This window comes from Apium graveolens, chromosome 6, assembly GCF_009905375.1.
Source record: "Apium graveolens cultivar Ventura chromosome 6, ASM990537v1, whole genome shotgun sequence".
Taxonomy (NCBI): Eukaryota; Viridiplantae; Streptophyta; class Magnoliopsida; order Apiales; family Apiaceae; genus Apium; species Apium graveolens.
The window spans coordinates 115,524,652-115,549,108 of record NC_133652.1 but is presented as its reverse complement, the minus strand read 5'-3'; positions in this window follow the sequence as shown (position 1 = coordinate 115,549,108).

Genomic DNA, 24,457 nt, shown 5'->3' with positions numbered 1-24,457 from the left:
TCCGGAAATTTTAAAAATTTATTTTGCAATTTTCCGAATTATTGTTAGCTGTCAGTTTATCCGATAAAATCAAATTGCGGGATATAAACCGGGTTTGAGAACATTCATATTTATCTCTAAGTGCTACGTGGCAGAGTTTAAATCAGTGGGGAAAGATTTTTTTTACGCGTGTGTCCTGTATGTTGGTTTAACAGAAGGAGATACAATAAATTATATAAAAAAACAACAAACAACAAAGCACAGCTTTGTCCCTCTATTCTTGGCTATCAGCTTATTTCCCCCTCATTTTGTTTCCTTCCCCGGTGATGTCATCCTTCCCATTTCTTTACCGCGGCTCGTGTCCTTCTTCCATAATCTCTCAATCTTCCTGTTATATCTCTTCTTTTCCTCTCTTATTTCTGTAAACGCCGCCTCTTTTTTTTTCCGGTAAGCCCGCCATTTTCTGAAATTCGCCGCCTTGGTTCCTTATTTTTCCGATTGTTTCCGGTTGTTATCACCGGGTCTGGCTCCCTGTTGCTCTTTTCTTCCTTTCCCCGTATATATATGTATTCGCTGTGTGTAATATTGTGTGTGTTGTATGTGAATTCGTGTGTGTGTTGTATTGTGTTTAGGTGCGTGTGTGGATGGTGGCGCGTAGATGCACGTGTGAATTCCTGTGATTGAATTATTTGCTGTGTTGCTGTGGTTCGGAATATTCCTAATTCAAGTTTTATTAATTTCGCCGGAAAATAAATGATTAATGTCCGTGAACTAAATTATTTTTCGTGCGGGGAAAATATTTTTCTGCTAATCGGTGGAATTCGCGTTGGAAACCCGAATTTAATCGGGAACCCGCGAATTTTACCGCCGTCGGTGATGAGCCTCGGCGAGCCGACGGTGGACGGTGATAAATTTATTCTGAGTCCTAATTTTTATAAAATAAATAAAATGAGTTGTGTAATTAGTTTCGTATGGGAATGGTTTTGGAATTGTGAAAATTGGATTATGATTTGTGTTATTGACGTCGATAATGTTTCGACGGGTAGTCCGATAAACAAAGGGAACGCTGTCCGATTTCCGGAAAATCGAACTACGAAAATACGGGAGCGTATTCGAGGATTATCGAGACGTCGAGCGAGTATAAGTAAATACATATATGTATGTTTTATACAAAACTTGATTGTGTGTTGCGTTGAATGTTCGGTCCAAAACTCAGTAACCCTAACCTCGTAAAATGACGAATATACGTATTTTCTGAAAATGAGCACCAAACCGATTTTCGATAACATAAAACCTAAGTGATACGTGTACTATTATATGAAGTATGTTACGAGTCGGGTTTTGTTAACGTTCGGGTAGATCGTTAGCAAGGATATGTCAAGCATAATCGAATGTCTAACATAGAGTATTTCGACCCTGTAGGTTCTAATCGGGAAATCGAAAGTGGACGATGGACTAAAGATAACCTAGTGGTCAGTCGACAGGATCAGTAGAGTTTCAACAGAAAAACCTGAGTGCCGGGGTCAAATCCAACATGATCCAATGGTTGGATGTTAAAGCCTGAATCCTAAGATTATTTCCCTATTCTAATCTGACCTAAATCCTAACACTATTCATCCTAATTTGACTATCCCTATCTTATGTGATCTCCCTATCCTATCTTAATCCTAATGTTCTTGTTTTCAGGGACCAAACCTACAGCTCTGATGCCAAACCTGTAACGCCCTCCAGACCCGGGGTATAAGTCCGGGGTTACTAGCTAATCACCAAACCTGTACAATCTGATTAACAATTAATAAAGAAATGAAATTAAACCCCTTTAACACTAACCAAGATCTTTTTAGGTTGAAGTATGAAAACAAGAACCACTAACTACTTTATTACAAACCAACATTCAAAGTCTCACAAACTCTCTTTATTATAAACCATTGTCTAATTCATTTTAAACTAAGTTCGACTTTTATTCAAACACACACACATACTATCTATCAACACTCCACCTGCTCGGGCAACTCAAAGCTTTCTTCCTGGATTGGGATCAACACCTTGGGTATAAGAGGATCCCGAGGCTTGACTCGCTTCTTTACCACTCGAGTCCTGAATGGTTTCATATTCCTTCTTAACTGAAAACAATAAGGTGAATAACAACAAAAGGGATGAGCCAAAAGTTGCTCAACAAGTCCACAAACATGTAAACAGTGTTAAAGCATTTTAAACGAATCCACCATCCCAGGTATATCTGCCAAGATATAACCTCACGAGAATAGAAAGAAGGCCATTACTGGCGAGTACAAATAAACTAAACTGGACACAAGTTCGCATCTATATTCAGCTGATCAGTCAGAATATAATACATATCCATATCTCAATATATAGATCCAGTTGGGTACCCAGGCACTACGGCCCACGTCGAGGCACCAGTCATCCCGGTCCTCAGGATTAAGACACACTCAATCCCAAAATATCATTATCCAGTCCATCGCTTAGCAACCGGGATAATCGGTATGCTTTGATATATTCCAAACACTAGAATATATCAATTTCCATGTGATACCAATAGAATATGAATCAAGAATCCAAAGAAACGGAGAAATCAAGAATTGAAATGAAATATGAACAAAGGAATAGGGATTGTATATTAGTGATCAAGAACAATAATCAAGAGAATGTAAATGTGATAAATATTTGAATCAATATCACTATTCTGAAAGTAGAATAGAGGAAAAACTTGCCTTCTGCACGACTTACTGCAATTGAATCACTTATGTCTATCACCTTGGACTATTACCGACTCAACTGGCCTGGCTGGCTTAGCTTCTGTTGGCAAAACAGACTGGTTAAGTCACGTCGTACTTCATTTGCATCTTGAATCGACTTCAAACTGATCCTAACATCTACCCATGCGCTTATGACTGACTCATGTATTACATATAAGCAAGTAATACTCGATTAACCCGTAATACACATAAGCACATAATCATTATAAATAATTATTACTAATTTTTAAAACCCAAAAATAATTTTTAAATCATTATTTAAGAAAATCAGAATTAAAAATAATTTTTCTATAATTTTTGAAATTAAAAATGAATTTATTATGATTTATTGAAAATTATTTGATTAATTATCAAAATAATTAATCACTTTTAAATAATTAATAAGTAATAAATAAATAATAAATAATTAAGAAAATAATTCAATCTGATTTTTAGAAAATAATTCAGAATTATTTATAATATAAATTAATTAATTAAATAATTAATTAATCAATTTACAAAATAAATAAAACTGATTTTTAAAATTAATTAAAATAAAAAGTAAAAATAATTTCCAGAAACATATGTCAGAAAACAGACATCTGACAAGGTGGATCAAAACCGGGTTCTGGAAACGGGTCAACCGGGTTGGATTCCGGGTCTGTGAAGAACACCACCGGAATCTGGGTTTAAACCCAGAATCCGGCGACTTCACCGGACTCCGGCGAGTCCAATTCCTGGCCAAACGGACACCGTTTGGTTCCGTTATTGATCCCAAAACATCCCAAACTACTTCCCCAATCCGTTTCAGGCCAAAATCGACCAGAAACATCCCTGGATATCATTCTCCGATCAAAATCATCAAGAACTCCGGCCAAAAATCCAAATCACTCATTTGTACATAACATCAAACGTTATATAGTGCAAAATGAAGCTAAGAACATATACAATCAAAGCCCTAACATTACAAGAACCAAATATTCACATAAATCATCGAGTTGTGTTTTGAAAATTCGACCTAAACCCTAGAAATCGTGAATCATTATCCAAGCATCGTTTGTTCAATTAAACACCATGAATCGACTGTAAATCATCTAACAAAGCTATATCAATCATCAAAACATCAAAATAACCCTAGAATCAAAAAGCCCTAATTCGAACATAAACCCTAGAAATCAAAAATCAAAAAACGATGCAATAAAACGTGAAATTGATGCAAGAAACAGAAAGAACGGATCAAAACCTTCGATTTGAGTACTTGAATCACACGATTTGATGCTGTAATCAGTGAGAAATCACGACTTGATTCTTCGACCCGAACATGTTCTTCCCGACACGATTTCAGAGAATTTTTGGTAATTTTGCAGATTTTAATGATTAATTATAATTAATTAAATAAAAATTAGGCTATTTATAGTAGTAAAAATAATACTCCTAATTAAAATTAAGGGGCTAATTATACATTAAATAAAAATATTGGGCCCTAATTTTTATAATTTTTGAGTATTAAAATTTAATTTATAAATATTTTATATATGCAATATATATGCCAAAAATTCCCAAAAATTGTGAATAATGCAAAAATGCAAAGAAATAATATAAATGAAAGTCCTATAATTTTATAAGAATAAAAATGTGATTTTTGTGGGGTTTTTGACACCCAATGGGGCCCGGAAAAATCATTTTTCGCAAAACGAGAAAATTTATAAATTATCTAGATGTTCAGAACAAAGCGATTGTAAAAGCCATTTGATGAAAAATAAGGCCCATTATTTTATTTGAAATACTGGCTTTAAAATCATCATTTGGGTCATAAAACGTTTGAAATAAAACCTATAAATGCATAATAAAATATCTGAAAAAATACCTTAAAAATACAGAAATGACATGGAATACACGTATCACGTAACAGTTAGGGTTTATCAGATAATCACACATAAATGACATATTAATTCACATATTTTATTATAATCATGATATAATATAAACGTAAAGTTCCCAGTCGTTACATCTTATACAAATGTTTTATTGTTATTGATTATTATCCGGTTTTATTGAATTATATTGTTTATCATATTGAACTGCTTTAGAATTGGATAGTTTTCTTTATGGGACCAGATTCATGGTCAGACCATATCAATGGTCAAGTTAGGCCAATGTGTGCCTTGGATCCAGTAGTTAGAGCAGTGCTGTGTGCTTTACTCGGGGTTAGTGCGTGACTGATCAGCAGCCTAACCTTGGTTTAAAAAACTTAAAATGAATATCCAATTCTAATGATTGCTTAACAAGAAACTTGATTCCTTTGAATCATCTCGCTTAATCATTGTTTAGCCTCAGTTATTATTATTGTAACTTGCTGAGCTAGTTAGCTCACTCTTGCGAATCTTTTTATATATTTTACAGTTGAAAAGGATATGGATGATAGTAAAGTTCCTCAATCCAAAGTGCAGGCTAAGGTTCCAGTTTGAGTTGGATTGAGCTAGCAAGGAGCTGTATTCGGTAGAGAGATAATAAGATTGTAAAAATAATTTTATAATCAGTTGTAAGTTAAATTAGTTGGGATTTGGTACGTTGTAATAAAAGTTAAGGTCGTGGCTTGTTTTCATACTTTAACTTGGTGTGATCCGTGGTTATGTAAAGCAGGGTCATTGCAAATAGTATTTCTTATACAAGTTTATATATTGTGTATGTATTGTGGACCCCAAACTTCTGACCCGGGTTTGGAGGGCGCCACAGGTCGGTATCAGAGCTACAGGTTATAAGTCACTGAAACAAGCCTAGATTGTCGGGATTGGGTAGAGGGTTAGGATTAGGAATATGAAGTAGAAAGATAAGGTATCGTGAGGTTGAGTGCGACTGTATAGTAGGTCTCCGGTACGGTTTATGTACGACTCGGGATTCTTAGCTTGCGACGTGATTTCCAGGCAATGGCAATGGTATATCTTGTTTTCCCTGTATCATCTGATCGTTTGGAGCTTTCAGTTCGAGGATCGCCATTTTTTCTCAGATTTGGGTTGCACCTTGCTCCTCCATCAGTATTAACGGTACTATTTTCTGTTATGACAGTTTCACCTCTTCAAGCTATTCTACGCTATTCTACCACCTCTTGATACGAGACTACCTATTTAAGAACCTCCATCTGTTTATTCTTGTTTTACTGGACATTCGGTTGCGAGTGTATCTCTTTAGTTTACCCTACATCATGTTCTATACCCTCGGTTTAAAACTTGTCCTATGAAGCAACAGGACCTACGAGGATGGATTCGGGAGTTACAGTAAATGGTGAGTACGGGAGATATAAATAAAGGTGAGAAGAAGTCTAGAAAGAAGATTCAGGTGTTCCGAAGGATAACTGTTACCGGGTTAAAAGAAGCCATTAGTGATTAGGCCACCCATGACTAGCTTGTAGAATGGATTAGATAAGTATTGAAAAGAGAGTTAGAGGAGATTATGGTTCTGGAGCTTTCTTGAAGTTAATTAATGATGTTATGACAATGTGATATATCGATAGTAACAAGGTAATGTGACATTAGCCGACTTGTTGACTATTGAATAGTCTATTCCACTTAATGATTGTATAGTTGATGATGGGAGTATTATCGGTATGGAAGCTTGATGTGAAACTACGAGTAAGATAGCATGCAACGACAACTGAAGTTTTCATTGATTAAGAAAGGCAAATGGACCCAATAAAGGAGAGAGGGTAAATTGAAGTAAATGGATCTTTATATGATCGTTTCTTTAATTTGGTACCTTGTTATAAGAAGGAAAATCAACAACCAACGTATATAGTAAGGACAATCAGATTTTTGATTTTTAAACTAGTTTTTGAAAAGATTCTCTTACAAAATTTCTAAAAGCCTTTTTGAATAAAATAAGTTTTAAACCTTGATTGTCAAGTTACTACTTGAGTTTCTTGTTTGTTAAAAGACCCGGATTACCGGGAATGATGTTGTTTCAGACTTGGTATTATTAATTCAGAGGATAAAGTAACCCGCGATTAAGAAGAAGTTGATTATTCCTAACGGTAAGGTGTAAATATGGTTTAACAAGGTTAATAATAGAATCCGCGTACGGAGTAATTATTCATCCAGTTGTAGAGACTCGTAAAGTTTAAAGAATTCATTGATTTAAAAGGAGCCTGGGCGTGATTGAAGAATATTTAGAAGATTTCCATACTTTTCTAAAGGAAGAATATTATTAACAAAAGGATCATTATGCGGAATGATTCGTGGTTATTCTAAATTAAAAAGAGGAAACTCGAAGTTGTCTGGTAGGAATGTCATTATGATCAAACAAGCTCGAAAGATGAATACAAGTGAAATATGGATGGTGACCAATGGTATCGTTCTTGTCTTCAATATTACAACGTATATTCCTTTTTGATTCCTAAATAAGTATGAACTTCTTTTCTTAAATAAACTCTTTGCTATGATATCGAAAAGAAGGATATTGAATTCCTTTCAAATTTAATTATTTCCCTCAAGTTTTGCTTTCTAATTGGGACAAACAGTGTTATGGTGGGACACTTTGTCAGAATGACGAAGAGTCGGGTGGGACACCACCTAATCATGTGCTATATGCCATATGGTATGAAAGACTGGCCATCTTAAGTACCAATGTGGTTGTCTCATTCACATCCAAATCATTATTTTTCTTTCTTTTCAACTTCAAGTGTATTGAATTATAAATCCTTTTAGTTATTTCGTTATACCGGCGTTCTTTACAAAAAAAATTCAAGTAAAAATTAACGTATTCTGAAACAAGCAGGCAAAGTTCTATCTACCTCTCATGCATGAAAAGGAAACAAGGATATATGGCGAGGATTGCAAATCACTAGCCCCAGTTCGGGATGCACTAAGAGTCAACTGAATTTACTTCAATAAGGAATACATCTCCGAGAACGAGAGTTTGTGACTTTTCCTGTGAAATATATTATTTAGAATACGGATGTAATGATGTGAATGATTATTGTGGATACTTTATGCATTAAAGTATTGAAAGATGTGGGAGCAACTTAATTGTTTATCCCTCAAGGTTTGTTGATGAGATGAATTACCCTGTTGAATTGATAAGATTATTACTAAAAGATTAGTAAATCAAGGACGTGTAAGTGTTAAATAAGTGAGTACCAATGGTGGAATTGAGATTTCTGACAATAAGTTGTGAAAAATTGATGTCATTTGAGATAAGGGGATTTGACATTATTCTAAGGAATGGATTAACTATTTAAGCATGATGCCCGGATGAACCATCCTGATGAAGAGATAGTCCTGAAGACGTCAAATGAGAATATGATGAGGTATAAAGGAAGAAGGAGGGTAAAGAATTTGTTAACGATGATTACGGTGATCAAGATGTGAGCATTATGGTGATTATGAGATAAATAAAAGTCAGAAGTAAACACAAATTTGAAGATTTTATAGCAATTAAGGAGTTTCAAGATATGTTTCCAGACGAGTTACCAATATTTCCTTCAAATAGAGAAATTGACTTAGCACCTGAAATGAGGCCAGTGTCCAAAGCCCCGCACAGAATAGCGCAAGTTAAAATGAAGGAGGCAGCCAGGCAAATGCAAGACATGTTAGAAGAAGGAGCGATTATACCTAGTGTACCCCCTAAGGTGCACCGGTCCTGATTGTTAATAAGAAAGATGGAAGTATGAGCTTATACATCGATTAGCGAAAGTTTAACAAGTTTACTATCAAGAGCGAGTATCCGTTACCTCGAACTAATAATTTGCTTGATCAGATGAAAAAAGCAGAGTATTTTCTAAGATTGATTTAAGATTTGGGTATTATTAATTGAAGATTTAATCCATGGACATATCAAAGATAATTTTCAGAACTAAGTATTGTTCTCGTATTGTCATTTGAATTAACCAATATACCATTAATACTTGAACTTGATGGACAAAATCTTTAAGGAATATCTGGATAAGCTGTAGTGTAACCCTTAAAGTTAACAGAGGACCTTGCAAAAGCAGTTGATGATAACTGGGGAGTCGGAGAAGAAAGAAGTTGTATAAAAAATTTATTAAGTGAAAGTTTTGATGGTAGAAAGCATAAATAATCAGTGAGGAGGAGACCAAAGGAGATCCAGTAGAAATAAAGGTTACTATGAATAAAGAAAGACCAAAAGCACCAACAAAAGTGAGAAGTTTCACCATGGACTGGTTATTACTGAGAATTTGTGCAAGATTTCCTAAAAGTTGCAATACCTTTGACGAAACTAACTAGGAAAAGCAAGAAGTTTATGTAAAATAGAAAAGGGTGAAAAAGTTTTGCGGAGTTAAATGAAAGAATGATTATAGCATCTGCTTTATCACTTTGAAAGTATCGAGGAGATTTGGTAGTTTATAGTGATGCTTCTCATTAGAAAGTAGGATGTGTGTTGAAGCCGCACAGTAAAGTTATTGTATATGCATCCAGACGACCGAAACCTTATGAGCAGAACTATCCTACTCATAATTGGGACTAGCAATAATAATATTTTCTTTGAAAGATTGGGAAACATGATATGTATGGAGAAATGTTTAAGATATATACGGACCATAAGAGTTTGAAGTATGTATTCACGAGGAAAAGCAGATGTAGAGGCATGCGATAAGCAAAAAGAAGAAAACGAACATAGAAAATGTACCAGAAGAATTATCTATGGAATTTTAGAAGTTGGAGTTGGAAGTCAGATATATAATCCCAAAGAAACAAGGATGGGTAGTATAACCTTTCAGTCAGAATTGTTGAGAAAAGATAAGGAGATGTCAAGGGAAGATAATGGATCACGATGTTAACAGTGAGTAAGAGGAAGATTATGCATCCAGAAGAACGATCACGATATTCCTAGGTTTTCTTCCAGCATTTGGATTTTACAAGTAAAAAGAATTAAAAAATGAGATCCCAAAGGGAATTCACAATATAAAGTATTTAAATTATTGAAGAAATGCCAAAATATACGGAAATTTAAAGAAAAATAGTGATAATCAGGTATAAGAAGGAAATTTCAAAATAGATTGGGAAGTGTTGGACATGTCGAAGAATTAAGGTGAAGTATCGGAGGACTAGGGAACAAAGTAGACCAAGGAGTGGTTTTACAAAAGGCGAATCGTAAAATGTACCAGTGATGTTGTTGAAGAAAATGAATGAAATTATGAGATTATGCGTTGATTAGTGGGAGTTCAATAAAACGACGACTAAGAATACGTGACCCCTATAAAGAATTGATTACTTATAAGACCTAATTCAAGAAGTGTGTTATGTCTCGGGAATTAACTTAAGATCTGACTTGAGAATATATTAGAGATTACGATTAAAATGAGTTATGAACATTACAAGCTCTAGTGATATTATGCGAAATAACAAATGTATCAGTTGATTATAAGGAATTAAGGAACATGGTGTATAAGGAGTACTCAGATAAGCAAACTGTATTTATTGATAACATCCTCAGTTATTCAAGGAATAAGAAAGTCTGTATGGAATGCCCAAGGATTTTTCTTCAAAGATCCGAAGGAAAGCAACTATAGGTTGAGTCTTCGAGAATGAAATTTTGACTAAGGTTAACAAAAGATTCTGAATTAATCCATTAACAACTACCTAAGCAAAGCCGTATGGTAACAGATGCCTTATGCCGACAGAAAGGATTGAATGTAATCAAGACCACCGAGGAGTTAATAAACAAATTAGAAGGAATGAAATATAGAGTTCAAATACTTGAAGGTGATAATAAGTGAATATATGAGATTACTTTTCAGCCCTAACTGATGGGAAACAGTAAGAGATGTTTAAATGTTTGGATACTAAGTTGAAAATGAGTACCGCCTATCATCCTTAAAACAAAGGGTCAGAGCGAGGAAGCGATTCAGGAAATATAAGGTGAAAGGAATATGTCCTAAGTCCAATCATGTATTAGGATTTAGGAATAACCTTTTATGTAATCTGTTTTGATTTCATTAATATTACTAAAGACTTGTTTTGTTTTTATTACGGGCTCTATCTATTTAAGTGTTTAAATAAGATATACCATAGTTTAGAGTAAAGCTTTTTATGGATTATGATGAGATCATAATAGTGAGACCTAAAAGATGATAACTCTAAACTTAAATAGTTCCTGGTCATAGGATTACTAACTGGTAATTAATAATCCGCAAAGATCGGTACATACTATGCTTACTTCATTATGAAGGATGTCTGTTCTCATAGATATTTGTGTGGTGACACTATAGCTAGTATGTAGGTGCTTATTATAGAATAAGTTTACTGAACATGACTCGCACAGCTGAACAACTGATGGAGTTCACTCACGTGTCAGCAGTTGTTCACATAGTGATAGTTGTACAAGTATCCTTAGACTTGAGGTCATCATAGTCATCTTGTGTACAATGAACTATGCTTTGGTTTAGTTCTTAGTCTCCAGGGACAATTATTAGGGCTCTACTGGGTATAGGAATTTGTACACGAAGATAGTGTATGATCAATAAAGGATCTACCCCTTCCAGTGAAGGAAGCGAATGTTCAAGGCTGATCCACTTATGCTAGTTCAGGAATCTCTGGCCAGAGTGAATGAAATTAGAAAGGAGTTTCTAATTTGCATAGAACTACGCATAGTAAATGGTAAGCAAGTGATTGAATTAGATAGTCTTGACACGAGATCCATGCCTTGTATTTAATCGGGACATTGTAGGGTAGAAGGAGTTTATTGTACGGTAACTATTCACTGAATAGGTTCTTGGTATTCTAAGCAGTGAATTCATATTATCCGGATAATCGCGATATGCTGAGAAGTATCCCTCACGATGTAGAATAAATGTGATTAATTAATTAATCATATTTAATAAATTAGAGAATTTATATAAATAATGATAAAATAGTTTTATTATTATTTATTTCTACTACCGGCTTAATATTGAACCTACAGGGTCACACCATAAAAAGAGAATGATTTTATGGTAGAGGAATTAATTAATAATGGCTAATAATTATTTATTTGTGAAATAAATAATTAATTGGCAAATTTAATAATTGATTAAATGAGATTTAATTGATTATAAATTAATTAAGAAAAGTTCTTAATATTATTAATTAAGGATTTAATTTTTGGAAATTAAATCAAGAGAGAGAATTATTTCTAAAGTGTTTAGAAAAAGGATTAATAAATAAAAGGTGTTTTAATTATTAATGAGAATAATAAATGGGATAATAATAATAATAATATTTATGGGAAAATTTCAGGTGAAAATTTTGCCTATAAATACACTATTATAGACCCTATTTTCATTGGAACCCCAAAAAACCCAAAAAGTTTGGAAAACCCAATTCTCTCCACCTCCTTCCTCCTCCTTAACATCGTTTTCTTGGTGGATACCGGTGGAGTGCTTCACACTTGAGGAGCAACTGCTAAGGATCTTTGATCGTTGTCTCCGAATTATTTTAAAGGTTAGATTCGATTCCTCAAATTGTTATTCATGATCTGTATGCTTTTATTTGGATTTTGTATGTGCGAAAGTGTTTTGCCATGCTTCCGCTGCGATTAAAATCCAATAATGGTATTAGAGCATAGGTTGTATGCATATAGATCTGTGGTAAAAATTTCAGAATTTTATGTGCTTGTATGAATTAATTATGATTTTTACAAGTTATATTATGGATTAATTTTGTCTGATGAGAAATCGTTTCTCAGAATAATTTTGAATGTTGATCTGGGTTCTACAAGAGTTGTAGATCGCCTGGGTATTTTTTTCATAATTTTATAATGTATAGATTATTTATTATGAATTTTTGAAGTTATAATTAAATTCGTAATTAAATAAATAAATATATATATATTATTTGTTAGTATGTATATGTATATCTGTATTGCTGCTGTTGCTTGTCTGTCTGTTGGCTGCACAGAAAAGGAGACAAAGACACAGAGCTGCACGGCGATCGAGAGAAGAGAACTGGCAGAAGCAGGCGGTGGCAGTGCTGGCGCGTGCAGTGCAAACGCTGGAAAAATGGTGTCACGCATTCCGGGAATGCGTTACACCCTGTGGCGCATTCACGGAATGCGTTACACCTTTTAATGGCTTAAAAGTGCTATAACGCATCACCGGAATGCGTTACAGGGCTTGTAACGCGTTCTTGTAATGCGTTACAGCCCGACTGTCCATATTAATATTGATTTTCTGGGAGTTTCGTAACTCCGTTTTAGGCATGCAATATACCGTTGGATTCGTTTTTCCGAGACGGATCTAATGGAGTGATCAATTTTAGTTTATATAAAAGTTTTGAACTGTTTATATTTCCGGAAGTGTTTTAAAGCTGTTTTTAACTGTTTTAACTGCTTTTAAATGCTTCATGTGATACATAGAGATGTATAATGCTTAGACTAATGTGCTAGATGATATAACATGCCTACCTTGATGTTTATTCATGTTTATATATGTGATATATGCTTAGTTTATCATGCGATGATAGATTTAGGTGAATTTAAATGAACATAAGGCGTTTGTTAGACAACCTAGTATAGTGAAATTGTTTCATAACCTTAATAACAATATTATGGATACAATCATGAGATTCTTGTGTTTATGAAACACGTAATTGAATATGAATTTTCGATATGAGAGAAAGGATGATTCTGTCAACAACAGATTTCTATCTGTAAGAAAGGGTTATTAAGTGACGCCTCTTGACAATGCTCCACCCGATCTGGGATTCATCTGATTATTGATTATTGATTTGAAATATTTAATTTAAAAGGAAGAATCTCTTTATAATATGATTATGATTGTAATGTAATATAATCCCTCTAAAATTAAATAATATCAAGTAGTAATTGGCCAATGACACAACGGGCTTGTGTTGGTCATAGCCTTCCAACATGATAGAAAAGTAGTTCTTATTTTTTGAATCATTGTCATTTCGTGCTACAGCCGAGGGCTTTGATTTTGAAATAAGAAATACTTGTCTATTACATATAGATGTGTACATTGAATAAGAATCTAAAGGTCGTTACGTGCCACAGCCGTGGGCCTTTGGGGACTGATTCAATTGTACGGAATGTTGGGTTAGACTTGACTTAGAATATTGAGTTTGTCGTGCCACAGCCGTGACTCAATTATTCAAGAGGCTAAAGTTTAATTAGGGAATAACATTAGATGTAATTGACAAGAGTTGTCTGCCTATTGAACATTACATGGCATTTCGTGCCACAGCCGGGGTTGTGTAATGGAATGTAGGATCCCTATTCCCACTAGCATTATGAATGCTTAATTTTTCATGTAGGGGGTTGAATAAATTAGGTAAACTAGTGGGAGCCACTTATGAATAAAGACCCGATTCATATAGTGTTTTTAAAATGAAATCCAATATTTGCTGAGTGTTGTTATGTGTTTATCATTTACAGATTTACTATATTATGTCTTCTGCACTATCACTCAGGAGCATACTAGATGCTCACAAGTTGACTGATCCTAATTTAGCTATATGCTTTCACTGTAACAAGTTAGGGCACTGGAAGAGAAACTGCAAGGTTTACCTTGCAGAATTGAAGAAGAAGAAGGGTAGTAAGACTACCGCTTCTGATTCAGGCATGTTCATGATCGAAGTTAATATGTCACTAGGTCAAATTTCTACTTGGGTATTAGATACCGCCTTTGGTTCTCATATTTGCAATTCGTTGCGAGGACTAAAGGGAAGTATGAATCTTGAAAAAGATGAGGTGATTCTACGTATGGGCAATGGAGCAAGGGTTGCGGCCATAGCTGTAGGATCATTTAGTTTACATATGCCTACGGGCAAGACTATTATTTTGAATAATTGTTATTACGTTCCCTCTATTGTGAGGAATATTGTTTCTATCCCTATGTTGGGTCTAGATGGTTTTTCATTTATTATTAAGAATAATGAATGTTCTATCCTTAGAGATAATGTTCTTTATGGATGTGGAATTTTAAATAATGGTCTGTATGTATGTGACGTAGAGCTTGATTTACTTCAGATTGAACAAACTAATAAAAGAAAACGAGATGATGAAAATCTGACCTATTTATGGCACTGTAGGCTAGGTCATATTAGTGAAAATAGACTTCGGACATTGCATAAGGAAGGGTTACTAGACCCCTTTGATTTTGAATCATATCTTACGTGCGAGTCTTGTCTATTGGGTAAAATGACCAAATCTCCATTTAGTGGACATGGAGAGAGGGCTGCAGATTTGCTAGGATTGGTACACACAGATGTATGTGGACCAATGTCTACGCAAGCCATGGGAGGATTTTCGTACTTCATTACTTTCATAGATGATAGATCTAGATTCGGATATGTGTACTTGATGAAACACAAGTCTGAAGCCTTTGAAAAGTTCAAGGAATATAAACATGAAGTGGAGAAACAAACCAAACACAGTATTATAACTCTTCGATCAGATCGAGGTGGTGAATACTTGAATGGAGAGTTTCTAGATTATCTCAAAGAAAATGGTATAGTCTCCCAGTGGACTCTTCCATATACTCCACAGTTGAATGGGGTATCTGAAAGGAGAAATCGAACTCTGTTAGACATGGTTCGGTCGATGATGAGCTATGCAAATCTTCCAGTATTCCTATGGGGTTACGCATTGGAAACCTCAGTATATTTACTGAATAAGGTACCTTCCAAATCTGTTCCTCAAACTCCATATGAGATATGGAAAGAAAGGAAACCGAGTCTTAAACACGTTAAGATTTGGGGATGTCCAGCTTATGACAAGAAAGTTGACCCAGATAAGCTGGAATCTCGATCCGTAAAATGTAGTTTTGTGGGATATCCTAAAGATACTTTAGGGTATTACTTTTACACTGATCATCGGGTGTTTGTCTCCAGACATGCTACCTTCTTGGAAAAGAAGTTTATCCTTGAAGGAAACAGTGGGAGCAAAATTGAACTTGATGAAGTTCAAGAAGCAAAAACTACTACGGTTCAAGTGGAAACACCTGTTCAGACTGAACAACCTTCTGTGGAACAGCCCATTCGTAGGTCAGAGAGAGTGTCTCGCCAACCTGAGAGGTATCATGGCCTTGTCATTGAGAATGACAATGAGTTGTCAATCATTGATGAAGACGACCCTAAGACCTATAATGAGGCTATGAGTAGCGTTGACTCAGAGAAATGGCATAGTGCCATGAAATCCGAAATGGAATCTATGTATACCAACCAAGTATGGACTCTGGTTGAAGCGCCTGAAGGTGTTAAGCCTATTGGGTGCAAGTGGGTATATAAGAGAAAGATTGGATCAGATGGCCATGTGGAGACCTATAAGGCTAGGCTAGTGGCAAAAGGATTTAATCAAAGACAAGGGATTGACTTTGATGAAACCTATTCGCCTGTAGCCCTGTTAAAATTAATTCGGATTTTGCTTGTGATTGCTGCTTACTACGACTATGAAATCTGGCAAATGGACGTGAAAATGGCCTTCCTCAATGGGGAACTTGAGGAGGAAGTGTATATGACACAGCCGGAAGGGTTTCTTTCTAAGGGAAATGAACACCTAGTGTGTAAGCTGCTGCGAACCATATATGGTTTAAGGCAAGCTTCTCGTAGATGGAACACCCGTTTTGATGAGACAATCAAAGAGTTTGATTTTATCAAAAACATGGATGAACCATGTGTCTACAAGAAGGTTAGTGGGAGCGCGGTAATATTTCTTGTATTGTATGTGGATGACATACTTCTTATAGGAAATGATATACCGATGCTGCAATCAGTCAAAGTATGGCTATCAAAGAACTTCACCATGAAGGACTTGGGAGAAGCATCCTACATTCTCGGTATGAAGACCTATAGAGATAGATCTAGAACAATGATAGGTCTTACCCAGGGTACATACATCCAGAAAGTGCTTAAAAGGTTTAGCATGGAAAACTCCAAAAAAGGTCTCATACCGATGAGTCATGGAGTGTCCCTTTCCGAAAAAATGTCTCCTAAGACACCTGAGGAAAGAGAGCGTATGAGTAAGATTCCTTATGCTTCAGCAATAGGATCTATCATGTACGCGATGTTGTGTACGAGGCCTAATGTTGCTTATTCAATTAGTGTGACGAGCAGAGATCAGTCCAATCCAGGTGAAGACCACTGGAAAGCAGTGAAAAACATCCTTAAGTACTTGCAAAGGACTCAGGACATTTATCTTGTTTTTGGCGGTGAATCTGAGTTGAAAATAGAGGGTTATACTAACTCTAATTTTCAATCATAGAGTGATAGCAAATCCATGTCAGGGTACGTGTTTACTCTAAACGGTGGTGCGATAAGTTGGAAAAGTTCCAAACAGTCGACAATGGCTGACTCCACAGCGGAAGCGGAATATAGAGCTGCAAGTGAGGCTGCAAAAGAAGCTGTTTGGATGAGGAAATTTGTTTCTGAGTTGGGAGTTGTTCCTAGCGTCGAAGAGCCTATTGTGTTGTATTGTGTTAACAATGCAGCAATAGCACAAGCCAAGGAACCTAGGTCTCATAAAAATTCCAAACATGTCATGCGGCGCTTTCATCTGATTAGGGAGATTGTTGAAAGAGGAGATGTCAACGTCGAGAGAGTTGACACACATAACAACGTTGCAGACCCACTCACAAAGCCACTTTCTCAGAGTCACTTTGATCGTCATAAAGACAAGATGGGTATTAGATACCAGAGTGATTGGCTTTAGTACAAGTGGGAGATTGAAAGGAATATGTCCTAAGTCCAATCATGTATTAGGATTTAGGAATAATCTTTTATATAATCAGTTTTGATTTCATTAATATTACTAAAGTCTTGTTTTGTTTTTATTACGGGCTCTATCTATTTAAGTGTTTAAATAAGATATACCATAGTTTAGAGTAAAGCTTTTTATGGATTATGATGAGATCATAATAGTGAGACCTAAAAGATGATAACTCTAAACTTAAATAGTTCCTGGTCATAGGATTACTAACTGGTAATTAATAATCCGCAAAGATCGGTACATACTATGCTTGCTTCATTATGAAGGATGTCTGTTCTCATAGACATTTGTGTGGTGACACTATAGCTAGTATGTAGGTGCTTATTATAGAATAAGTTCACTGAACATGACTCGCACAGCTGAACAACTGATGGATTTCACTCACGTGTCAGCAGTTGTTCACATAGTGATAGTTGTACAAGTATCCTTGGACTTGAGGTCATCATAGTCATCTTGTGTACACTGAACTATGCTTTGGTTTAGTTCTTAGTCTCCAGGGACACTTATTAGGGCTCTACTAGGTATAGGAATTTGTACACGAAGATAGTGTATGATCAATAAAGGATCTACCCCTTCCAGTGAAGGAAGCGAATGTTCAAGGCTGATCCACTTATGCTAGTTCACGAATCTCTGGCCAGAGTGGATGAAATTAGAAAGGAGTTTCTAATTTGCATAGAACTACGCATAGTAAATGGTAAGCAAGTGATTGAATTAGATAGGCTTGACACGAGATCCATTCCTTGTATTTAATTGGGACATTGTAGGGTAGAAGGAGTTTATTGTACGGTAACTATTCACTGAATAGGTTCTTGGTATTCTAAGCAGTGAATTCATATTATCCGGATAGTCGCGATATGCTGAGAAGTATCCCTCACGATGTAGAATAAATGTGATTAATTAATTAATCATATTTAATAAATTAGAGAATTTATATAAATAATGATAAAATAGTTTTTTTATTATTTATTTCTACTACCGGCTTAATATTGAACCTACAGGGTCACACCATAAAAAGAGAATGATTTTATGGTGGAGGAATTAATTAATAATGGCTAATAATTATTTATTTGTGAAATAAATAATTAATTGGCAAATTTAATAATTGATTAAATAAGATTTAATTGATTATAAATTAATTAAGAAAAATTCTTAATATTATTAATTAAGGATTTAATTTTTGGAAATTAAATCAAGAGAGAGAATTATTTCTAAAGTGTTTAGAAAAAGGATTAATAAATAAAAGGTGTTTTAATTATTAATGAGAATAATAAACGGGATAATAATAATAATATTTATGGAAAAATTTCAGCTGAAAATTTTGCCTATAAATACACTATTATAGACCCTATTTTCATTGGAACCCCAAAAAACCCAAAAAGTTTGGAAAACCCAATTCTCTCCACCTCCTTCCTCCTCCTTAACATCGTTTTCTTGGTGGATACCGGTGGAGTGCTTCACACTTGAGGATCAACTGCTAAGGATCTCTAATCATTGTCTCCGAATTATTTTAAAGGTTAGATTCGAGCCCTCTAATTTTTATTCATGATCTGTATGCTTTTATTTGGATTTTGTATGTGCGAAAGTGTTTTGCCATGCCTCCGCTGCGATTAAAATCCAACATAAGGTATGTTGAGAGATTGAATTTGTTAATATCAGCTTTAGAATGCCACTTTACCAAGCCTTATGTGAATGCAAGTATAGGTCCCCATTTTTATTGACATAAAGTGGGAGAAAGAAAGTTGTCAAATTCTAAGTTGATTCAGCACACCAAGAGCATAGTAATATTGATTAAAGCAGCTCGGAGTAGACAAAGAAAGAAGGAAAAATTGTATCGAGAGAGAATATGAGTATAGAAATAGGAGCAGTAGTGTTAGTACAAGTTTCATCTTGAAAGAGACTGGATAAGTTTGAGTAGAAGGGACATGTTAAGTCCTAAAATTAATGAACCATTTGAGGTATTGATAAATATAGGTAAAGTTGTTCATAAGTTGATGTGACCGTCACAACAGTGTGTACATATAATGTGTTTTGTCTGTCAATGTTAAAGCGAAAACTATTTGATTTGAATTAAGCGATTGGCTAGGAGCCAATGGGCTCTTATCCAAATTTATTCTGCATATAGTGATCGATCCAAATTCTTGATCGTTAAAGGCGAGTTCTTGGAAATAAGAGTATATCCATAGTAAGTACGTTTGAAATCCTCGAGTAGAAGAGTCTACCTGGGAACTAGAATCAGATATTAATTAATTTTGCAGGAAAATAAATGATTAATGTCCGTGAAATAAATTATTTTTCGTGCGGGGAAAATATTTTTCTGCTAATCGGTGGAATTCGCGTTGGAAACCCGAATTTAATCGGGAACCCGCGAATTTTACCGCCGTCGGCGATGAGCCTTGGCGAGCCGACGGTGGACGGTGATGAATTTATTCTGAGTCCTAATTTTTATAAAATAAATAAAATGAGTTGTGTAATTAGTTTCGTATGGGAATGGTTGTGGAATTGTGAAAATTGGATTGTGATTTATGTTATTGACGTCGATGATGTTTCGACGGGTAGTCCGATAAACAAAGGGAATGCTGTCCGATTTCCGGAAAATCGAACTACGAAAATACGGGAGCGTATTCGAGGATTATCGGGACGTCGAGCGAGTATAAGTAAATACATATATGTATGTTTTATACAAAACCTGATTGTGTGTTGCGTTGAATGTTCGGTCCAAAACTCAGTAACCCTAACCTCGTAAAATGACGAATATACGTATTTTCTGAAAATGAGCACCAAACCGATTTTCGATAACATAAACCCTAAGTGATATGTGTACTATTATATGAAGTATGTTACGAGTCGGGTTTTGTTAACGTTCGGGTAGATTGTTAGCAAGGATATGTCAAGCATAATCGAATGTCTAACATAGAGTATTTCGACCCTGTAGGTTCTAATCGGGAAACCGAAAGTGGACGATGGACTAAAGATAACCTAGTGGTCAGTCGACAGGATCAGTAGAGTTTCAACAGAAAAACCTGAGTGCCGGGGTCGAATCCAACATGATCCAATGGTTGGATGTTAAAGCCTGAATGATAGAGTCGGCTCGGAGTTGATCAGTATTAGTTGTAAAGCCCAGTAAGGCAAGTATATCTAAACCTTTTTGAAGATATAATACAAATATTTCTAAATTCTCTCATGACATATTGTTAAGTATTCAAAATAGCTATGTTTTATGTTGAAAGTACTTTGAATCCTTCAGCCTTGAACCTGAGCCACATCATTTGATCTTTGAGCCGTAAGCCTTATTCTTTGTTAACCATTTCTTGTTGATTTACCAGATACTAAACCACACAAACACGATACTGCTCCACAAATATATATCTATCATATACCAAATACTGGAACAAAATTGTTTAAACATACATAAACTTTTATACTCAACCATACCTTGTGACATCAAAGTACTAAAACCTTGTAAAAATATTATTCATCTAATAACCGATTATTCTACAGGCTGGAGGCCATTTCTTTTATATACTTTGACATACCCTTTTGGTACCCATGAATTTTCACCATGCTCTTATACAAATGTTTTGTTGTTATTGATTATGATCCGGTTTTATTGAATTATATTGTTTATCATATTGAACTGCTTTAGAATTGGATAGTTTTCTTTATGGGGACCAGATTCGTGGTCAGACCATATCAATGGTCAAGTTAGGCCAATGTGTGCCTTGGATCCAGTAGTTAGAGCAGTACTGTGTGCTTTGCTCGGGGTTAGTACGTGACTGATCAGCAGCCTAACCTTGGTTTTAAAAACTTAAAATGAATATCCAATTCTAATGATTGTTTAACAAGAAACTTGATTCCTTTGAATCATCTCGTTTAATCATTGTTTAGCCTCAGTTATTGTTATTGTAACTTGCTGAGCTAGTTAGCTCACTCTTGCGAATCTTTTTATTGTAAGTCGCCGGTTTTCATGGCGGAGTCGTCGGAATCGACGCTGTAGTGATGATGTGTTGTTGTTGTTACCTTGTCTGAGATTCTGGGTTGATGTTGTTGGGTGTTGCTCAAGGAAACAAAGAAATCGATGTCGGTTTGACTGAGATCGTAGCTCGCCAGAGCTCTGCCAGATTCTGGAAATTATCCGGTGGTGTTCTTAATTGGCTCCTGACCCGGCTTCCTTCTCCACGACCCGCGAAAAGACCCGGTTTTGACCCGGGTTTAATCCGAAAATCCCTAATTTTGATTTTAACAAAATGTTTCTGCATTTCCTTTTAAAAAAAATTATTTTAGAATTCTATTTTAATTCTAAAAATCATTAATTTTATTTTGAAAATTATTATTTTTAATTTTTTTTATTTAAAAATAAATCCAAATTATTTAATTAATTAATTTTAGTAATAATTAATTATTTAATTGATCATTTAATTTAAACATTAATTGATTAATTGATTCAATTAGTTATTAATTAATTTTAATTGATTATCTAATTGGATTTAATTATTTAGTGGATTTAATTATTTATTTAGATTTAAAAATTCTGAAAATAGTTCGAGCTTTTAAAAATATTATTTTAAATTATTTTCAAAGCTCGATAATTATTAATAAATTATTTTAAAGTCAGATTCGGGTGTTCGAGCCCTATTATTTAATTATAAAATGATTCAGAGACCCATTTCAATTCTGAAAAATGCTCAAAAATTCATATTAAATTGACCGTTCGTCCGTTTAATACGAAACGAACGTATATAGACTCAGAAAAATATTCCGCTTTTATTAAAAATACTTTCGAGACCCAAATCCTTTTGTTTTGAAAGTTCGCTTATTTTACAAGTTATTCTGAGTCAACTATTGATCGATAAATCATATTTTTGGCCCGATTTCAGTTTTAAACATACCGAGTCGAACCTTTTGACGAACCGAGGCGTGTGTGATATGAATTATGTGATACATGAGTTATGTGCTTACGTGCTATGTGAATTACGTGTGTAAGTGGGTCAATGGTCTTGTGTTTGTCTATCTTCTTTATGTGCGGCCTATCGTATGGGTAGACATTAGGGTTTTGACGTGCAGTTCGTCGAGTAATTATCGTTTAGATGATTAAAGTTATATATTTTAATTTTAGATGTGGATTATTCGAGTCGATCAGGACCAGATGGAATGGATGAATAGTAGAGTTGAATAGTATGGAATCTTGAGTTGTAGCACTGCATGAGCAGCATATCAGAGATTTAGCGAAGTAAAAGACGTTGATGCCTTGAGAGGCCAGACTGAGATAAAAACTGCTAAAAACCAAAGGCAAGTATCCCTATCATCATTTATTATTCAAGTGATATTTATTTTAATTTTTCTTACACAAGAATCACTTTCCCTAATTTCAGTACTGAATAGATAAATATTTAACATATCACTGAAATAAATGATTCCTTATTATGCAAGTACTTATCTGCTATTCTATTTTCAGAATAGTCAACTGTTTTACTTATCCAACTATCAAATTTATAAATATTTTGGATTTTGAGAAAGATGACGTTGTTTTGGTCTTTCTGCCCAAGTAAATCGGCGAATAAAGTTTATAAGGGTGTCGAGTATTATGACCCCTCTCAATAAAACTTTTTAAAATTGGATGATCACAAAATTGCGTAAGAGGCCGTGGCGGCGGTCCAGCGGAGATTTAGGTATTATACAGGATATAATACCATTAGGCCGATATGTGCCTTGGGTGCCCTATTTGTTTAGTTGGATATGCTTCGGCATATCGGTGTTGCTCCGCGGCTGATCACCGGCGGCAACACACCGTCGTTCGAGGATTCCAATCTAAATTATTATATTCCTTTTGATAATCTTATAAGGAATGGTTTATCAAGTGTTTTGGTTTTTTATAAAAGGGTGAAATATGGTTTTTATTCAGTTTCCGATTTACGATGATACTTAAGTTGTTGTTAGATATCAAAAGTGGTATTAATGCAGATGATTGATGTTGATTTCCCTATTTTAGCACGGGTATGTTGTGAGCATCAAAGGTCGTATTGATATCTAATTTGATATGACATCAAAATGAGTATTAATATCAAGAGTTGAGTTTTGAATGAGTTTATGATCCACTCTATAATCATTGTTTCATGTTATTGCTGTTTACGATATTTTCGTAATCACGGTTTTACGAGTTTTATTCTCGTCAAGATTCAGAGTATTGCTGAAGCATTTCGCTCAAAAATATCAAAAAGGGTTTTGAATACAGTGAGAAACAATTATCCGATTCTTTAACAAATTTTCGGTTTCAGCAGTTATGATTTTAAAATGATCTGCGCTATTACAGATGTCGGTTTAATATCAAAACAACCATATATATATTACAATGATCTTGCTGAGCATTTCTTTCGCTCATACTTGCCTGTTTTAAATTTAACCTCCAGTGAGGATTAGCTTGCGCTGTTTAACTGCGTAATTCAAGGAAGCAAAGAAGAAGCTTTTGGAAGATGGTTGGTCCAAGGTTTGCGAACTAGTGTAAGTTCTATTGTGTAAAGTTGTTTATATTATATTATATTATAGTTGTGTATTTTATTTGGGCCTAGTATACTTCATTTCGAAGTTATACTAGTGGGTTTAGTTTTGAGTTGGAATTTATTGAAAAGAGTTTTAAAAGAAAGTGAAAAATTTATTAATGGAATTTGGAATTCTTGTTTCTAGAACTGTAACCTTAAAAGATCTTGGATTAGTTTGGGGTCATAGATGATAAATATCTTCCACCGTCATTTATTTATTGATTAAACGGTTAATTTGGATTGAAGTTTTATAGTGACGACCAAATCCGCTGACCCCGGATTTGGGGGCGTTACATATGAAGCCAGGAGGTTGCTCCACATAGACTTCTTCTTCAAGCTCACCATTCAGGAAATCACTTTTCATATCCATCTGCTATACCTTGAAATTTGAATATGCTGCAAATGCTAAAAACATCATGATGGCTTCAAGTCTAGCAACTGGTGCAAAGGTTTCATCGTAGTCAATCCCTTCTT